Source organism: Kogia breviceps, chromosome 4 (assembly GCF_026419965.1).
Source record: "Kogia breviceps isolate mKogBre1 chromosome 4, mKogBre1 haplotype 1, whole genome shotgun sequence".
NCBI lineage: Eukaryota > Metazoa > Chordata > Mammalia > Artiodactyla > Physeteridae > Kogia > Kogia breviceps.
In genome coordinates, this window is record NC_081313.1 from 5,485,458 (window position 1) to 5,506,037 (window position 20,580).

At 40.4% G+C, this 20,580-nt stretch overlaps 1 long non-coding RNA gene across 1 annotated transcript; it reads left to right on the forward strand.

Moving 5' to 3' along the window:
• Positions 1-4,306: 4,306 nt before the first annotated feature.
• On the forward strand, positions 4,307-18,606 carry LOC136793969 (uncharacterized). Its single transcript, XR_010840078.1, has 3 exons — positions 4,307-4,360; positions 6,444-6,476; positions 18,564-18,606. It is a non-coding gene; the product is annotated as an uncharacterized lncRNA (long non-coding RNA).
• Positions 18,607-20,580: the final 1,974 nt, after the last annotated feature.

The window sequence follows — 20,580 nt, forward strand, 5'->3', positions numbered from 1 at the left end:
CTTGTTACTAAATTAGCTTTTTAAATGACAATTGGTAAATTTTTCACAATCATGGGGAAATAAATACTAGTGTATTCACCAAAGATACAGATTCTTAATTATGGACAAGAATCTATAACAGAGCAACACATTTGCTTCTTTGCAAATAGACTCTGGCCTCCTGTTCCATAACTGAAAGGCAGACATTCCAAAATGTGCAAATGTATTGTACTCCAAAACTTCAAATTCATGTTTCTCTTATGCATAATGATTTTCTTGTGAGGTCAACTGAGACAAGCCCATGTACCATATAGTTTACCAGGGACCTTAAACTCCACAACCCTTGGGTGAATGGAGTAGTTGAGGAGGAGCTTCACAGGTAGGGAGCAGGAGTGCTCATCAGGGATGCTTGTTGCCTGAGAGTTATCCTCCTGTACTTCTGTTACTGAACCAAATTTGGGTCTGCTTGCCCTGGCGTGGGAAAGCCAATCTCCTGACACTGGGTTGTGGTGAAGGAAAGGGCAGAGTTTTTTACAGGCACCAAGCAAGGAGTCCAGGCGGCTGGTGCTCAAAAGGCCCCAACTTCCCGATGGCTTTCAGGGAAAAGTTTTTAAATACAGGGTGAGGGAGGGGGTGTGTGGGGTGTGTGATCAGCTAGTGGACATTCTTCTGATTGGTTGGTGATGAGGTATTTGGGAATCCACATCATCAATCTTCTGGTTCCAGCTGGTATGGTGTCTACATGCCTGTGAGCCACATACAGTTAACTTCTTCCACCTGGTGGGGACTTCAGTATCTGCAAAACAGCTCAAAGGACACAGCTCAGAATATTATCTATAGCCCTTGAGGAGGAACTAAAGGTCTTGACTTTGTTTAATGGCTAAACTATTATTATTTTGTCTTGCCTGACTGTTTTCCTTTCTTTCTGCATTTTCTCACTTCTGTGAATAAATTTATTATTTGACTGAAGTTTTTATACAGACAAAAGGCAGGTGGAGGATGTGGGGGCATGAGGGCAGTCTGTTCTGGGGAGACCCCATAGGGTCCTGCTCTGCTACACTTTTTTGTCAGCATGACCCAGATTTGCTGGGGTCAGTAACCTGCCCAGGTGAGACACTTACTTTCCATATCCTTGGTGCCTGGAGGGGACCTCATACCTCACATCTTGCTGATGAGATATGAGAGGAAAATAGAAGGGAGGCTTCTGAAAAGAGAAACCACAGCTGGGGCTGCCCCTACCCCATGCTTTTGTGCCTTGAATGTGGCAGCTCTGCAACTGACCCTGGGGCTGTGGCAGCCTTTCCTGACACATGGGGTGCCCCTGACGCTAGGGAGCCCCTCAACTACCACCAGCTGTTAAATACCTCTGGATTCCTTGTTAGAGGAGAAAAATATACTCTGACCCACTTAAGCCATGGATACCAGGCTTCCTGTTTCTTGCAGCTGACAGCATTCCTATCCCGGCCCATCCAGTGCAGACTCCTTGTCTCTCCTTTCTTCTCCTTCGATTCCTTCTCCTTCTTCTCTTTAACAAGGGGCGTGTGCATGTATGTGCATGTGTGCGTGTGTGCATAGGTGTGCATGCACCTGTGTGCACGCTTTTTTGTTACCTTTAACAACACTTTCTGCTATTTTTGAGAGATGGGAAAATAGATGGAATGGGAGTGTGTTTGGATTGGGAGGGTCTGCTGTGGTGGACTGAGTAAAGAGGGAGACAAGGGAAGCCTTCACTCTCTGGATAAGACTGGGGGTTGACTGCAATGCCCTGAGAGGATAGTCCTGCCTACAAAAGGGAAACCACACATTGGGCCTGAATAGCTCAGTGGCCCACTTCCCACACAAAGTCTGTGATCTCGAGATGCCACGGTTTTCCCCAGGAATGTTAGAGGCCTCATGTCAGCAGGTGGAGCCAGCCTATTTGCCCTTGACTGCAAGCCACAGTGGATATCCCTGCCCCCACTAGACTGGAAAGGGCAGCACCTGCCGCAACAGAAATTCAGGAGGAGAAGCAGCTTGGTCAGGACAGAAAGTCCTGTGTGGAAGCTGCCAGCCCCCCGGCTGCAGCATTTTGGCTGGTCTGGGCCACGGCAGGGTTTCTAAAGTGAGACGGCCAGATGGCCGAGGCCTTCCTAAGGTCTGGCTACCGGAATCATGAGAGGTTGATTTACTTTCTGGTCCTCATAGGCCGGGTCTTCATACAACTCAGGACCCATAAGAAAAACTCCCCTGGTGGTGGTGGGGTACAGGAAGGCACTGGGAATTTCTCTTCCCGCCCCCAGACACCTCTCTAAGGGCATGATCCGAAAGATGAACATTAAATACCTCTCGCTGGAAAAAAGCAGATGAACCTGAATTATTTTTCTCCAATTGGACTTAAACATTCACGGCTGAGTGAATCCGAATTTGCCACAAGACATCTTAGATTTGTTTTTCTGGGGACGTCTTTATGAAAAATAGCAAAGTGCCTGTACAGTTGTCTGAAGACATTGCAGGTAAAAAATCCTGTTAATATTTCCAGTTCCTATCCGCTGTCTCTGTTTTAAATACGAACCAGAAAAGTGGCTGAATTTAAGTGGAAAAGTACCAATGTGGAGAGTTGCAATTTTCCCCTGAAAAATGGAAGCTGTGACCTAATTGTGAAACATTGAATCCTAGAATTATTATTTTTTCATATCCCTCTAACCCTTGTTTAAAAGAAACCCTTAAACTCTGTCCTCATACATCCTATCTAAACTCCATGGTAGTAAAATCAAGTTAATTGTTTTTCACATAAAAACCTGTTATTTTATCACAGCAAGGTGAAGACCATGTAGAAAGGGGGATGAGTGCTAAACAAATACTTAGTTTTTTTCTGAAAAACTAAATGCATCAAACCTGATTATCTATTTTGGATCTACAAAACTATGAGTGATAACAGTTTAGCCCTCCATGGACTCAGTCCTCCAAATCTGTCATCAGCACTCGTCCAGTTTTTAATTTCCCTACCATTGTCCCCCCTCCACCCATGCTTCCCCCTGATCTCTTCACACTATTTCTACTGTTGTCACGCAGGCTCCTGGCTCCCTGTTGACAAGGTGTCCCCCACACTACTCCCCCTGTCGCTTTTGAAACACATCTGTCTCATGATCAATCCTCTTGGGGCCAGTGGTAAGTGTTCAGACGTTTGTTGATGGGCTAACGAATCAAAATATTAATTGGGATACCATCTTTATGACTGGTCACACTTCCACGTGTGATTCATACCAAATAATACACATGTGTTTTAATACAGACCTTTAATACTTGATATCTTAAAGGCACATGTGGAACATCAAACGAGGGCAGGAGCACTGTGGGTCATAGTTATCTGTATCATATATCGGTTGAGGGGATAGCCCAGTAAGGTCTATGGAGATAATATAAGGGAGCTGAGCTGCCACTAGGGTGGTGGATTATCCCATAACTGTAAGAGCGCAGAGAACCTGATTTACCAGAACTCTTCTCAGAGAGTATTAGAAATGAATGAAAGGGATATTTTAATGCTGGACATGCGACCTGGGGCCACTGTGGAACGTGCTGGAGTGATGTGACTTGATGGTCTGGTCCTCCACCCCATTCAGTTGGCATGGGGATGAGGGTATCAGAAGGCTAGTTGAGCCCTGCCCCTGGTGTTCTCTTTTTCTTGTTTGTCTTTAAGGAATATTAATGTGAAGGAGACCAAACCATCCATTTGTCTAGAAGGTTGAGTCTCAGTCTAGCCTTGCCAATAAGAGACTGAGAGAAACTGAAGATGTGACACATGGGGGTTGAAATATACATATTTCCTTCCATCTTGCAATTAAAATGCAAGAGGAAGAATGTGGAGCTGTTGGATTTCACATTGTGATTGATTTATATCAATATTGACTCATGACAGTAAGTGGGGAAATTTTTTCTGACTTGAATAAAATCACTTTTAGTTTCTGACCTTTTGCAAGACAGGTTGTACTGCATGGCAAAGTGCCAGATCCCAGTGGTAAGTCTGGTATTTCCTCTCTTTGTCCTCTTCCTCCTCCTTTTTCTCCTTCTTCTTCGAAATGACAAATTAAAATATTTTGTCCTGGGAAGATTTCAGCCATTTAAAAATAATAACTTGGGTGTATATATGGAGTGTTTTGTGTTAATTTCAAAGCTTTGCATTTGAGGCAGTACATACTTATCCCTGGCTACTGGCTCCTTCCTAAAGGTGTATAAACATTTCCCAGTTTTCTTACATTAAATAAATACATTCCGATCCTGCTCTCCCTCTTTCTCCATCCCTTCTCAGGTAGACTTCTGTGATGTCCACAAGAGCACGGCAGTCTGTCTCATTTCACTCCAAATTCAGTGGATAGCCCAGTGCCTGTTGTACAACGTGTTCTCAGTGAGTATTTGCTGAATGAATGAACAAAGGAGCTGCTCTCTCTACTCTCTCATACTGCATTCTGTGCATATGAATAAAATTGCATCAAATAGTTATGGTCAGCTTAATAAATTATCTAAAAACAAATAGCTGTATCATTACCGCTCAGATTGACACATAATTTTGCCAGCATCCCAGAGAACCACTAGGACCCCTTCCCCATACTCCCTCTCTTCAAAGTTAATTACTATCTTGACTTCTAGTTTTATCTGCTTTTAGACTTTATATAAATGAAATCACACAGTATGTAATCTGTGTCTGGTTCTCATTACTAAACATTGTAAGGATATATCATAATCTAATTTATCCAATGCATCATCAAAGGACATTTGGGCTGTTTCCAGTTTGGGGCTAACTGCTGCTATTGCTGTGACTGATTTGTTCATGTCTCTTTGTTGCAAGGAATTACAGTTCATGGGAGTAGAATTGCTGGGTTGTAGAATACGCAAGTTTTCAACTGTAGTAGAGAATTCCAAGTGCTAAGATCAATTTACACATCCACTAGCACTTTATGAGAGTTTCAGTTGCTCTAAACCCTCACAGAAACATGACATCCTGGTATTTTGATTTTTAGCTCTTCTGCTAGGTAGAGTGGCAGTTCACTGTGGGTGTAATTTGCATCTTCCTGATTGTAATTTAGCTTGAACACATTTTAAATGTGTATTAACTATTTTGATTTCCTCTTTTGCAAAATGTCTGACACTTTAAATTTTTTTTTAATTGAGCTAACTATATATGAAAGACGTGAAAGAATGACACTTCTTGATTTCAAAACTTACAGCAAAGCTACAGTAATCAAGACAGTGTGGTACTGGAATAAGGTTGGCCTGCTGACGTATAGAACAATGGGACAAAACCAAGAGTCCATAAACAAACCTTCACATTCATCATCAATTGATTTTTCACGAGTGTATCTAAACCATTCAATGGGGAAAGAATAGTCTTTTCAACAAATGGTTTTAGAACAACAGCATCTCCACATGTTGGATAGATACTCCTCACTATACATGAACATTGACTTGAAATGAGTCATAGACCCAAATGTAAGAGCTAAAATTAGAAAACTCGAAAGAAAATATAAATTGTATCTCAATAAAGTTGTTATATAAAGTTGTTTTATAAAATCTGTGTAACATAAGAATAGTGAGTATGTGTGTGTGTGTGTGTAAACTTTTTGAAAAGCAAACCATTTGTAAACAAAGATGTACATCTGCTGTGTAGCTGGCCATAGAGAGATTATGTTACTGAATTCAAGCATGCTAATAATTGTTCAGTGATATGGTGGGTGCATTTTATATATGTCTGTTTTACTATGTCTTAGCTACACTTTAGGGCATTGATTAGGGGATTTGGTTAAGGTGTAATGCATTATAAATTTCCCTTTAAAAATAATTGAAAGTAGACACATCGTTGGCATTTTTTGTACAGAACTTCTAATTATCAGAGACATTATCGTCACTGAGTGATGCTTAGATTTTATATGTCCCTATGCAAGTTTAGGAATATATATTGTTTTAGTATTTTTGCAGTTGTTTCCTCAGAGATTGCAAACTTCAACCTTGACTCATTAATTTCTGATATTCTTTGGTGCTTCACCCTCTTGCTTGATGATGCAAAGACCTTAGAACACTTTATCTCAATTTCACCTTCTTATTACATTAATTCCATTGACTCTTGTGTTTTAATTTTGAACATGTTTAAACTCCTAGATCTTATTACTATTATTTTTATTATTCAATATTTCTTTATTTTTACTCAGTTGTTTACCTTTTTATTAATTTTTATTTCTATTCTTTCCATCATCTTTACCTTTAAACTGAAATAATTTTTCTTCTACCAGAAGGCATTTTAAAATATTTTCTGTCTTGTAGGTCTGCTAGTAATGATTTATTTTTAAATTTTTGTTGCTGTCTGAGCGATATACTTCAAAGTGGAAGAAATTTAACTTTTGGATTACATTTCTAGTTTGTTGTTTTATTTTATTTTCAATAATATAAATATATTATTGCATTTTCTTCTGTTTTTCTTTGTTCCTGTTATGCAGAGAGTTCCAAGTCTTATTGCTTCTTCTTGGAAGGTAATCAATTTTTTTCTGGCATATTTTAATAATTTCTTTTGGTGTGTAATTTTCTTCAACTTTAGTCTGAAATTTGTGGTTTTCCTTTTGTCTGGCTTGGGAATTCAGGGGCCTTTTCAAATTGTGTCTTCACAGCTTTCATTAATTTTTGAAAATTCTCATCCATTTTCTAAGTATGTTTTCAACTTTACGTTAAATCTCCTCTCTTTCTGGGACGATTATACATGTTAGATATTTTCACTTACCCTCTCCTTTTTTTTCGATTTCTTTTTTCATCCTGTGCTTAATTCTGGATTTCTTTCTGTCTCATCTTTCAGTTCACTCATTTTCTATTTAGGTGTGTCTAATTTGATGATAAACCATCTAATGAATTATTAATTTTAGTCATTTAAATTTTCATGTCTTTAATGTTTATTTTTCATTTTATGGTTTCCAGTTTGCTTTTAGTCCTCATTCTTCTGTTTTAAATCCTTAAAAATGCAGGTCTGTTTCGATTACTTATTTGGTTTTTTCTTCATTTTAATTCATGTTATTTGTCTGATTGCATTCTGGTCATTTTTGATTGAGTGCAAGGTTTTGTATAAAGAATTGTATAAATACTATTGAGGCCTAAAATAATAGTTCATCCTCCAGAGTGTATTTAATTTTTATTATTTATTTATTTACCTACTCTTTAAAATTACTTTTTATTGGAGTATAGTTGCTTTACAATGATGTATTAGTTTCTACTGTACAGCAAAGTGAATCAGTTATACATATACATATATCCTCGCTTTTTTGGTTTTCCTTTCCATTTAGGTCACCACAGAGCACTGAGTAGAGTACATTCTCATTAGTATAGTTATCTCATAGATAACTATGAGAACCTATTGTATAGCAAAGAGAGTATTTAATTTTTTTTTTTTTTTTTTGTGATATGCGGGCCTCTCACTGTTGTGGCCTCTCCCGTTGCGAAGCACAGGCTCCGGACGCGCAGGCTCAGCGGCCATGGCTCACGGGCCCAGCCGCTCCACGGCATGTGGGATCTTCCCGGACTGGGGCACGAACCTGTGTCCCCTGCATCGGCAGGCGGATTCTCAACCACTGCGCCACCAGGGAAGCCCAAGAGTATTTAATTTTTAAATTGAATTTTGCTTTTGGCAGACATTGGCACTAGATTTTGGCATCATCTTAATCCAGTTTCAGGGTCTGAAATGATTCACTTCACTAAGTAATTGCTAACGGTAGTTCCTTTCTTTCTTTCTCTCTTTCTTTCTCTCTCTTTCTTTCTTTCTCTCTGTCTCTTTCTTTCCTTCTTTCTTTTCTTTTCTTTTCTTTTCTTTTCTTTTCTTTTCTTTTCTTTTCTTTTCTTTTCTTTTCTTTTCTTTTCTTTTCTTTTCTTTTCTTTCTTTTTTAAGCTCACTTTTACCTGGCAATGTGTCTCACAAGCATCACAAGTTAAATATTGGGTAGCTTAGCAGGACCTCTTTCCACTCTTTGTAGGGACCTGGGGTCCATTTTTCACCCATAGTCCTATTAAGCTGTCAGAAGTACTGCTCATATTTTTAGCCTTTTTTTCTGTCCTTTCCAGAATTTGGAAGAGGCCATTAATAAAATTGTGCCCCAAATTTTCCTCACTTGGGTCTAATTTCTGACTATATCACAACCTTATTAGCTCTCTCTAATATCTTCCAGCAGACTTTTTAGATTATGTCCAAGTTTTCTGCTTGTTCTCAGTAGAAGTATTGGTCCTAATTTTCTAGTCCATCCTCTATTTGTTCTTAAACCACAACATTCTGAATTTTCCCACTGTCCCTCCACCAAAATTCTCGATAAAGTCACCAACAGCTTCCACATCAGAAACTCTGATGGACATTTTCAGCCCTTGGCTTTCTTGAACACTCTAAATCATTTGATTCTGTTGTCCTTACCCTGCTTAAAAAACATCCTGTTGATTTCCTTCCTTGCTATCTGGTCATTCTGCTTTGCCATTGTCTCCTCGTCAGTCCTCCATTCACACCCCCTCCCTGAGTGAGCTCACACATTCCAGCAGCTTCATTAGCATCTCTATATTGATGACTCTTGAAGGGATGTCTCCAGAGAAAACCTTTCATTGTGAGCTCCTGTATGCTGCATAGCCACACCTAAAACAACTCTATTTAGATGCCTCTTGGGCTTCTCAATCTAAATGTGATCAAATAGCATTATCTTTCCCTAAGCTTCACAAACACCCCTCATTCCTTTCAGTTCTTGGTTCCACATAATCACTCAGTTTCCAAACCTAGTGATTATTTCTTCTAAATATCTCTCAAAGACATCTATTTTTTCCTATCCCCACTCCCTCTGCTTTTGGCCAAACCACAAGCATCTCTAGCCTTCTTAACCCAACATTTATTCTTACTGCTTCAAAAATATTCTCTATCTGTGTCCAAATTGGTCAACAATGGGGCTCTGTATATCACAGTGATGCAGGTACACAGTGATGCAAGATGAAACCCAAGGTTTCATCTTGACATGTGCTTGTATAGTCCCAGGAACAAGGAAAGGAGAGCATGGCAAACCTCACACTGGCTCCTGAAGTTTCTGCCCCAGATTGACTCATGTTATTCCCATTCCCATTCCATTGGTTAGATCAAATCCTATGACCAAATCTAACCCAACAGGTAGAGGTATATGATCACCCCAAGATTAGGTGAGTCTATCATATTTTCTTTGTCCTCTTCTCTCCCCATCCTCCCTTCCCCACAACATGGACATAATCAGCTCAAATATTGTTTTCTCAGGAAAGCATTTCCTTCTTTTATGGATTGAGCTAGTTACTTCTATTAAATCCTCATTCATCACACTAACCATGGCTTGGTTTATGCCTCTTGCTTTTGCCATATTGTAAGATTCATGAGGACAAAGTCTGTGTCTGCCTCATTTGCCTCTGTGTCCTTTGTGTCAAGCCCAGGACCTGGCCCTTAGAAGGTTTCATTAAATAGTGGTTGAGTAGATGAATGAATGGCTGCAGGTTGCCAAAGGAAGAATGGTATGTAACTTAATCAGTAAATGATCAGCAGCTGGCAGTTTACCATTGGGAGATGGGAATAACTCCTTTCTGACTAGAAAAAGACGGCCACCAATGCCAATGTAACAAAGATCTACATTTTAGTACCACTGTGATTATACACTGGTTGGTTTACTTCTTTGAAAATCTATATTCACCTATGGAATGGAAATACTATCTGTGTTAGTTAGCTCACAGGGTTGCTGTGGGATAAAGGCCAACATACTATATTATATGAGTTCATTTTTAAGAATAGCTGCTTAAAAAGAGGCATTTTCATGGAGTTAATTCATTATCAATTTCCCCCTTTCTCTTCACTTATTCTTCTCTATTTCTGTTTCTTTCTTCCCCCTTCCTCCTCTTCGTGATGTTTAGAGCTAACATTTAAGGTGGTTTACTCTGAGTGAGGTACTGTGGTACCTGCAATTGTTTATCTAGTTTTATTCCCATGAGCTTAGTGCTATTTCTCTCCCCATTTTTAACTTCTGTTAAGTGAACAGTGGTTTTTACGTGATAATCCTTCATTTTTCTGAAGTTCAGCTGCCACTGTAAATTATTAGCTGGAATGGCACTTATGTCAGTTTTTCTCTGTGTCCACAATGGGATTTTGTTTATACTCTGAGATTATAGACCTTCACTTAGAAGTTCTACTTCTTGTCACTATAAACATTCATAGAGACAGGATGGGCTGTGTTCAAATCCAAGCTATGTCACCCTGTCACTTACTAGCTGTCTTGGCTAATTTGGATCTTGGTTGTTTAGGTTACTCTCCAAGTTAGTTTCTATTTATTTTAATTAGAAATGAAAACAGCTGCCTTGTAAATTTGTTTTTTGTGAAGGTTAAATAACATTTTATGAAAATGCCTAGCATGGAACATACACATAGTAGGATTTGTACAAATTATAATTGCTTTTATATTTATTATACAGTGCACACCTAAGGAGATAAATCGGTTGGGTCTAATTCGCTAATATGGGTCCAAATGTTAGCTTGTTCAGAACACTACTACTAATAATAGACATGAGCTTATATCACTTTAGTTTTAAGATGGTTTGAGAAAAAGGTCTTTGGCAGTTGTTATTATACCATAGCTCCAAACTACTCAGGAAGAATAAAAATCAAAGGAGTTAATATACAATATAAGTAATATAATATTAATTTTATTATATAATAATTATTATTATAATAGCTAATACTTATTGAGTACCCACTGTGTTCCAGACACAGTTCTAAATAGTTTTTATGTACTAACTCATTTACTCCACACAGCTATCTGAAGATGTAGTTCTGCTATGCAACCATTTTCAGATGAGAGGACTGAGGAACAGAGTAACCTGCCCAAGATCAAACACTAGCCAAGTACGGTGGCTGGGATATTTTTCAAAGCAGCCAGCCTCTGAAATTCAGGATCTGACCAGTGTTGTCAGCAGTACTTTCTGAGATAATGGGGCTGTTTCGTATCTGCACTGCCCTGCGTGGTAGCCACTAGCAATGTGGCTATTGAGTATTGGAGATGTCACTACTGCAACCGAGGCAGTCTTTCTCACTGAATTTAAGTTTAAATAGACACATGTGGCTGGCAGCTATCATATCAGTGCAGCTCTAACCTCTATGTTCCTTTCCTTCTCCAGTTAAAATTAAAAACCCTAAGCATTAAGTGTTAGATTGATAAATCACATTTAAAAAATGAGAAAATAAGTACCTTTAGGACAGTTGAGTTCAGATGATTACTTGTATTTGCGCTTGATGGAATGCAGCCGAAACATTTTTTTAAAAAATTCCAGCTTCGTTTAATGAAATAATTTAAGACTTTATATTTTGCTCTGACAAATGGAACCCCCAAACAATAATATAATGCAAATTGACTGCTTCACTACATGAAAAAAAAGAGAGTTTTGAGTAAAACATGGCATAGGCAGAGTAAAAGGCCAGTGACAGACCAAGAGAGTTTTCATGATGCGTAACACACAAGGAATTCACCTGTGCAATGTGAAAGGCCCACAGGAGGAGGAGACCAAAGAACTAACAGAAAAATGGATAAAGGCCATGAACAGGAAACGTGATAACAGACAAATGGTGAAGCAACATATCCTTAGATGCCCAATTTTACTATTAAGAAAATGAAGATTTATAAGTATATATTTAGGGCAACAAGAAGGCCTGAGTTTGGCCATCGAAAAAAACTGCCCAATAACGAAGGCTGTGGCTGTTACACCTTTGGCACCTCCGGGGGCAATGGTGGAGTTGGCTTCTCTTCTGGGTCTTAGGGACCAGCCAGCTTAGCTGGGATCGTGGCCCTGGAGCCACTGAGGATGGAGTCCCAGGAGGCAGGCAAGTGAGGGCTTGCACTGCTGCTTTCCCTCTTACCAGCCTTGTGACTTATATGGTCCTTTCACATCTCTTAGCCTCAGTCTCCCCATCTTAGAAGGAATTGTAGGATAATGATGCTCCAGCATGAAGGGCAACACATGCCAAGCCCTGTGTCTGGGTGACACGGACCGTCACTGCAGTGCTTTACATGAACGAAAATGTGGCCGGTGAACTGGTCACCTGCTCTTCTTCGTAGCTCTGACTTTTTGCTTCATTAAAATTTGTTTCCAGAAAATAGACAACTAATGAGAACATACTGTATAGCACAGGGAACTCTACTTAATGCTCTGTGGTGAACTAAATAGGAAGGAAATCCAAAGAAGAGGGGATATATGTATATGTATAACTGATTCATTTTGCTGTACAGTAGAAACCAACACAACATTGTAAAGCAACTACACACCGATAAAAATTAATTTAAAAAATTTGTTTTTGGACTTACATGGAAATGTTGCAAATGGCTTTTCTCATTCCTTTGCACAATTAACAAATACTGTTGACTGCTTAAGGCACTGGGCTGGGATCTGTGGGGTATTCACAGTAGAATCTGTCTGGATCTGACCAGGTCTAGACGAGATGATTCAACATGGGCATGAAAGGGTACAAAACAAGGTACATCATCAGAGATGCCAGTCAAGGGACTTTCATAATCTATACTCCATCCCAACCCCTGATACGTGAAGTTTCCTGTTTTCCAAACCATAGATATATATAGGAACAGCCGATTTTATTTCTCATACTACTGCCTTATATTATGACTAAAGTGATTTTTTTGGTCTATTCAATTAAATTGCAAACTCAATTTCAAATGTACTTTCATACAGGTTTTCAGGGTAAAACTAACTGTATTTAGACTGAAAAGATTTACCTTTTTATTTTTAATTAAAGACTAGGTTTAGAGTTGAAGAAGTTCGAGTTTTTTCTTTATCAAGATGCACTTATTGTTCTCACAGATGGAGGACAACTATAACTTTACAGTGTGGGGGGGCTTATTGGGTCTAAAAAAGTTATATCATTATTTATATCTTACTGCAGGAAAGACCTTGTCTGGGGAGAAGAAAAACAGCCTCAGGCTGCCAAACCTGGTTGATATAATTATTAGCTAAAAAAAGACTGAGGTTTTCTTCCTGCTAAAACATAAATATGAATTTGTTATTGCACAGTTTCCGTGTCTCGGAGTCCCTGAACATTGTTCATGGTGTGCGGAAAAGTAGATATTTAACTCTCTTATTGTCAGCAAGCATGGTAGGCATTTGTCATTTCTCTGGACTCAAGGACTAGGCATGGAGATCACAAAAAATACCACCGAGGTCAGTTTTGTCACACTTTGTTTTTTTAAGACAAATCTCTTTGATCTTGGATGTGAAAGTGATTTGTGCACTGCACAGTGATTTCTTTTCTTTTCTTTTTTTTTTTTTTGCGGTACGCGGGCCTCTCACTGTTGTGGCCTCTCCCGTTGCGGAGCACAGGCTCCGGACGCGCAGGCTCAGCGGCCATGGCTCACGGGCCCAGCCGCTCCGCGGCACGTGGGACCTTCCCGGACCGGGGCACGAACCCGCGTCCCCTGCATCGGCAGGCGGACTCTCAACCACTGCGCCACCGGGAAAGCCCCATGCACAGTGATTTTTTTTTTGTTTGTTTGTTTTTGTTTTTGGTTTTTGGTTTTTTTTGCGGTACTTGGGCCTCTCACTGTTGTGGCCTCTCCCGTTGCGGAGCACAGGCTCCGGACGCGCAGGCCCAGCGGCCATGGGTCACAGGCCCAGCCGCTCCGCGGCATGTGGGATCTTCCTGGACCGGGGCACGAACCCTCATCCCCTGCCTCAGCAGGCGGACTCCCAACCACTGCGCCACCAGGGAAGCCCCACAGTGATTTTTATGAGTTGTTTTTTTCCTTTTATTTCCAAGTAGAAAATGGAAGAACAAAACAACCCAAAGAAGGATGCCGAGTGAATGAAGGCACTCATTTTTTTTCCATGATACAGTGCATAATACCTGGGACACAAAGATCAATCAATGTAATACGGTCCCTGCCCTGTAGGAGCTCAGAGTCTAAAGGAATCTATTGTGATTTAAGCCAGTGACAGAGACTGGCTGATGTCAACTGGCTGAGTCACTTCGTCTACTCAGTGTATCTTCTATGTTAGATGCTCTTATGTGATACGGAGATGATTCTGCTTAATACCCACCCACTCCTGCATGTCCTTGTACAGGCCTCTGTGCAACATTCTTTGTGTCCATTGACCGGTCTTCTGCTTTCCAGGCTGCTGGCGAGCTGATCAGCACATTCATCACTGTCCTGCCAGTCCTGTGTCTATTCCACCCTACGGTCCCTTCTGTCTCTATCCACAGTGGACAGCCAAGTGCATTGCCTAAGGCTCTGCCCATTGGGGGGATTTCCCTCTCCACTGTCTTTTAAGACCACGCTTGAGCAAGGCTGTGGTCAGCTGCCACCCATTCTCAGCTGGCACCTACAATCTGAGCCAGTCCACCCATAGTACCCAGCTTGGGATTTTCCTCCTCTTGCTGGTTGTACAGGATAATCCATAAGCCCATAGGCATGAGCTGAGCATATTCTCTCCCGCAGAAAATGTTAGTTTGTTTTTGGTAGTACGCGAGATGGTTGCATCACGTTAGAGAAAAGTGTGACTTTGATATTATCTTTATTTGAAAATGAATTATGGTTTAGAGAGATGCATATGAGTGCCAAGTTGGCAAGGGGTGGACTGTGGCAGATTTGAAGGTGTCCCATTGACTAGGCTGAAAAGTGTTTTCTAGGCTGGCATATTTCTTTCTTTTATTTTTTTAACATCTTTATTGGGGTATAATTGCTTTACAACGGTGTGTTAGTTTCTGCTGTATAACAAAGTGAATCAGCTCTACATATACATATATCCCCATATCCCGTCCCTTTTGCATCTCCCTCCCACCTTCCCTATCCCACCCCTCTAGGTGGTCACAGAGCACGGAGCTGATCTCCCTGTGCTATGTGGCTGCTTCCCACCAGCTGTCTAGTTTACATTTGGTAGTGTGCATATGTCAATGCTACTCTCTCACTTTGTCCCAGCTTACCCTTCCCCCTCCCCGTGTCCTCAAGTCCATTCTCTACATCTGCGTGTTTATTCCTGTCCTGCCCCTAGGTTCATGTGGGGAAGCAGCCAGGGTTGCAATTGCACTTCGGGTTCATTCTCGCTGGGCTTATCTCTTTCTCTTGACTAATATCTTAGTAGTCCTATTGCTGCTTAAACAAATCATCAAAATTTAGTGACTAAATTACATATATTTGTTATTTTACAGTTCTTGAGGTCAGAAGTCCAACACATGTCCCATGGGACTAAGATCAAGGTGTCAGTAGGAGGCTCTAGGGGTAAATCCTTGTGTTTTACAGCTTCTAAGGCTGCCTGCTTTCCCTGGTATGTGGTTGCCTTCCTCCAGCTTGAAAGCCATTAATGTCAGCAAATCTCTCTCTGATCAGGGCTGAGAAGGATTTTCAAGGACCATGTGCTTGCATTGGCCCATCTGGATGATGCAGGATGATCTCCCCATCTCAAGCTCCCAACCCTAAATGCCATCTGCAAGGACCTTTGCAGGTGTAATGTTCCTTATTTACTGCTTCCAGGGATTAGGACATGGGCATCTTTGGGGGTCGTTATTCTGCTCATCACACCTGGCTTGCCCACCATCACCCCACCATCAAGCAACTCTTCTTTGCTGAGATGCTCACCTTGACTTTCTCCTCTGACCTCCTTCCCATCTTCCAGGTCCTCTTTTACCTCAAGCAGCTTCCATTTTTAAATTTCACCCCCATGGCAACCTCAATATGCGTAAAACAATGCATCTTCCCAGGCAACTCGTTTCCCCTTCCAGTGCTAGTATCCTTGTGTCTGAGTCTGTACATCGTTCCTCCTCCTTCTTTAAAGAAACATCTGACCAGCTTGCACTATCTGGTACAATGATTATACCAGCACTTATGCAACAAAATAGGATAAATCAATAGAAATCCAGGAAGGATTAAATGCAAACTATGGATAGAAAAGTAAAGCAAGAGGTAGGTAAGGCTAGTCCACAAAGCATATTCTTACTTTTTTTTAATTGGAGGTATAGTTGCCTTACAATGTTGTGTTAGTTCTTGCTGTGCAGTGAAGTGGATCAACTATATGTATACATATATCCCCTCTTTTTTGGATTTCCTTCCCACTTAGGTCACCACAGAGCATTGAGTAGAGTTCCTTGTACTATATAGTAGGTTCTCATTAGTTACGTATTTTAGACAGAGTAGTGTACATATGTCAATCCTAATCTCCCAGTTCATCCTCCTCTCTCCCCTTTGCCCCCTTGGTAACCATCAGTTTGTTTTCTACATCTGTGACTCTATTTCTGCTTTGCCAATAAGTTCATCTGTACCATTTTTCTAGATTCCACATATATGCATTAATATACGATATTTGTTTTTCTCTTTCTGACCTACTTTATTCTGTATGACAGTCTCTAGGTCCATCCACGTCTCTGCAAATGGCACAATTTCGTTCCTTTTAACAGCCAAGTAATATTCCACTGTATATATGTACCACATCATCTTTATCCATTCCTCTCTTGATGGACATTTAAGTTGCTTCCATGTCCTGGCTATTGTAAATAGTGATGCAATGAACATTCGGGTACATGCATCTTTTTGAATTATGGTTTTCTCCGGGTATATGCCCAGGAGTGGAATTGCTGGGTCATATGGTAGTTCTATTTTTAGTTTTTTAAGGAACCTCCATACTGTTCTCCATGGTGGCTGTATCAATTTACATTCACACCAACAGTGCAAGAGGGTTCCCTTTTCTCCACACCCTCTCCAGCATTTATTGTTTGTAGATTTTTTGATGATGACCATTCTGACCAGTGTGAGGTGATACCTCATCATAGTTTTGATTTGAATTACTCTAATAATTAATGATGTTGAGCATCTTTTCATACTGTTTAATCACCAGCACAGGCTCACAGAAATAGCCCTGAGTTTCCTTGACACCAGAGCAAAGAGCAAACCATGATCATTCACAAGAATTTTTTTCAAGCATTTTGGCAGCAATTCCTCTTTTTGTTTTTCAGGTGATTTATTCCAAAAACTCCCAATATATAAAACAGATGAAAGTCAAAATATCTCCTCAAATCCCGTCTCTCTCTCTCTCTCTCCATCTTCTCTGAACACATCAGGGTGCTCCAGCCTTACACTTTTGCATTTATCATTTCTCCTTCATTATCCCCCTGTCCAGGTATCCACACTGCCTGCTCCTTCTCTTCCTTCAGTGGTCTGCTCATGTGTCACTTGGCACCCAAGTGTCCCTTACACTGAGTCACTTTTTCTACAGCCCTACCATTGGCATACTATGCATTCAGTTCAGCTTTCCTATTCAGGGAAGTCATGACAAGGTTACACATGGAGGCTTGCACTCCATATATATAAATATCTTAAAGTTATAAGTCAAGCTAACAAAAAGTTAAATATATTTCTTCATCCTTTCTGACAAGTGTACCACTTTAATGAACAAATTAAAAACTTGTTTCAAATCACCGAAAGTCATCTAGAATAAAAAGCAACTGAAATTGATCATCCTTGGGCTTCCCTGGTGGCACAGTGGTTGAGAGTCTGCCTGCCGATGCAGGGGACATGGTTTCGAGCCCTTGTCCGGGAAGATCCCACACGCCACGGAGCAACTAAGCCAGTGTGCCACAAGTACTGAGCCTGTGCTCTAGAGCCCATGAGCCACAACTACTGAAGCCCGCGCGCCTAGAGCCTATGCTCCGCAGCAAGAGAAGCCACTGCAATGAGAAGCCCATGAAGTCTGTGCACTGCAACGAAGAGTGACCCCCGCTCGCCGCAACTACAGAAAGTATGGGCACAGCAACAAAGACCCAATGCAGCCAAATAAATTAATTAATTTTTTTTAAAAAAAGAAATTGATCATCCTTGCTCATATCTGGATGTCCTGTTCATGGACTATGCAGGTTGCAGTAGTAATAACATTACATACGTGTGTAATTTGTAAGTTACTGTATATTTTTTCCATACAATTTATTATTATTTTAATATAATTTGAACAAAACTGCTATTCTGTTAGACAATAATGATCTAAATGATTCAACGGTAAAATATCATTGTATTAAAAGTGCACTTTAAAAAGTATATCAAAGAAAATGTAAAATTTTTGAAAATTTGAAATCATTTTAAGATTTTTTTTCCAAAATGTCATTTATATTCTAAAGATCCAAAATTATTTATTAAAATTAAGAGATGAAAATACAAATTATAATGAACAACTCGTAATTTTAAATAAAAACCCTTAAGTTGTATTTCTTTAATTTTGGAAAATTTAATGAAATCTCATTCCATATTTTAGAAAAATGAACCTAGTGTTCAATGTGCTTTTTGTACCAAAGCCATAATTACGCTTCCTGTGTAGGTCCACGACTAGACTTACAAGTGTACAAATGTTACAACAGCATGATTCTCAGCCACCGAGGCCACAGGTGTAAAAACTATCCAGGTTTGTTAAAGGAGCTTCTGGGCCACGAGACAGAATAGGAAGCGCAGCGATGCCTGGCACGGGTGGGAAACACGCATCACTGTGAAAGAAGCTGTGGTGTTTGTGGTTAGGAAAGTAGGCTTTGACGGGCTGATGACCTTGCATTTCTGTCTTACTCACAGGCTCCTGCCATCAGAGCGCCCTGCTCTGAAGCCAGTCTCTCCCTATCGCCAGCTTTCTTTTTTGAGTTCACTTGTCAGTTCCAGACCTTCTTCGTTCTTGCTTCTTGCTCATCCACCCACTGAGGGGAAAGTCAGCTCTCTGAGGGAGATGGCCTGGCTTGTCTTGATCATGGTTCAGATTCCAGTAAACCGGAAGTGATGTGGACTCACCATTGTGCTGGTCACACATTTGTTGTTTTATTAAAACCTTCAAGCTAAGTATTTTTATTCCCATGTGACATGGGAGGGTATGGAAGTGCAGAAGGCCAAGCAACAGACAATACCATGCTGCTGTGAGCAACAAAGCAGGGACCCACATCCAAAGCTGGCTGACTTCTCCGCCGGAGCCTGAGACGGCGGAAACAGAGGCTATATTTTTAAGGAGCTGCAGTGGATGCCCAGACCCAGAAGGGACTGCTCTTCCTCTGCATTCCCAGAGCATCTGCTTCTCTCTGGGCACTGGCCATACAGGTCATCAGCCTTACTCGGGATATTTGTTTACGTGTCCTGGTTCCCTTTGCTCTGCTAGAAACTCCTTGGGGATGGGGCGAGTGGGATAGATGTCAGACTCAACACGTGGCGTCATCAAAGACTGGGGTTTTATCTTTTACAACGAAGCCATTTTTGTAATGCTGGCCATTCTCTTCTATACAGACACTCGTGGTGAAGGCAGGTAAGCGTTATGATACCATAGCTTTCCACCTCTTGAGAACGCAGAAATCACAGTGCAAGCTCTTCAAGAAAAGTGTCACTACTGATAGGCTCATCTTTTAGAGAAGAAACTGTTGGGTTTGTCAAGAATCACTGATTCCCACCGAAAATGAAACCACTGATCCCTTGGCACCAAGACTTTGAATTTAAGGAAGAACAGTAATTGGATCGATTCGTTAGTTAATTCAACAAGCATATTTGAGATGATACAGGATATTATTTCATGTGCTATGCAGACATGAATACCACAGGCTGTGTCCTCAAGGCACTCATTTCCTAGTAGGAAAGGAAGACAAACAAACACATGACTAGAGTAGAATGGGGAGCATGGGTTGTTTTTCATCTTTGTCCGGTACCTGAACCCTGTCTGGTATGAAGTATCTTCTGCACGGCGGTAGGATGTAAGAATATTTAAATCAGGCATGAATAATTTTGCAAAGAACAAGCGGAATTCACAAAACTGCAATGACTTGTGTTGTACTTTAACAGAACCTGATCTCCAGAGAAAATGTTTTTATCATTTGCTCATAATAAATACACATTATTTTAAACTGTTATAAGATCACTGAATTTGTTGATCTTCCTCATGTCAGAAATTTTCAAATCTAGGTAGATATAATAATTGTTTCATAATATAGTTATCAAAAATAGAAGGTAAGCCTGTAATTTATCTGACTTGTAAATAATATGAAAACTAAGGATAATTAGGACAATTCAACACACAACCAACAGCATTTCAATTTCAGATATATGTTGTTGTCTGAGTATCATGGTAAAATAAGAACCGGTCACTTTTCTGCATTCTCTGTGGTACGTTAACTATTTGAAGAAGACATTTGGATTTAACCTCAGGCCATGTGTCTGTTACCTGTCAGGAAGTTTGTCCTAATGGGATTCCATCCTTGTCACATCTCTGCCAGCTGAGCTCTACACAACAATCTGCCCAAAAGGAGTGAATTTTGGGTGATCATTAGATGGATTGCTGGGTCTTGGACACCTACTCCATTGAAGTTATGATTTACCTTTGGGGGAGAAGACAGTTTCTGACAATGCTTTCTAAAACGTTCTTTGTTATACTGCCTTGGGCTTGGGCTTATTAATCTCTTTGGGGTGTAATAAATGGGAACTCTTTCTCTGTATATTTGCACCTACATTTTACTGCTCTCCAAACCCTGCTTCCCAACAGCATAAGAAAGATCTGTGTTGTACCAAAGGGCTCTCTCATGGTGTCCCTAACACCTGGGAAACGCTGCCTGTCTCAGAAGAG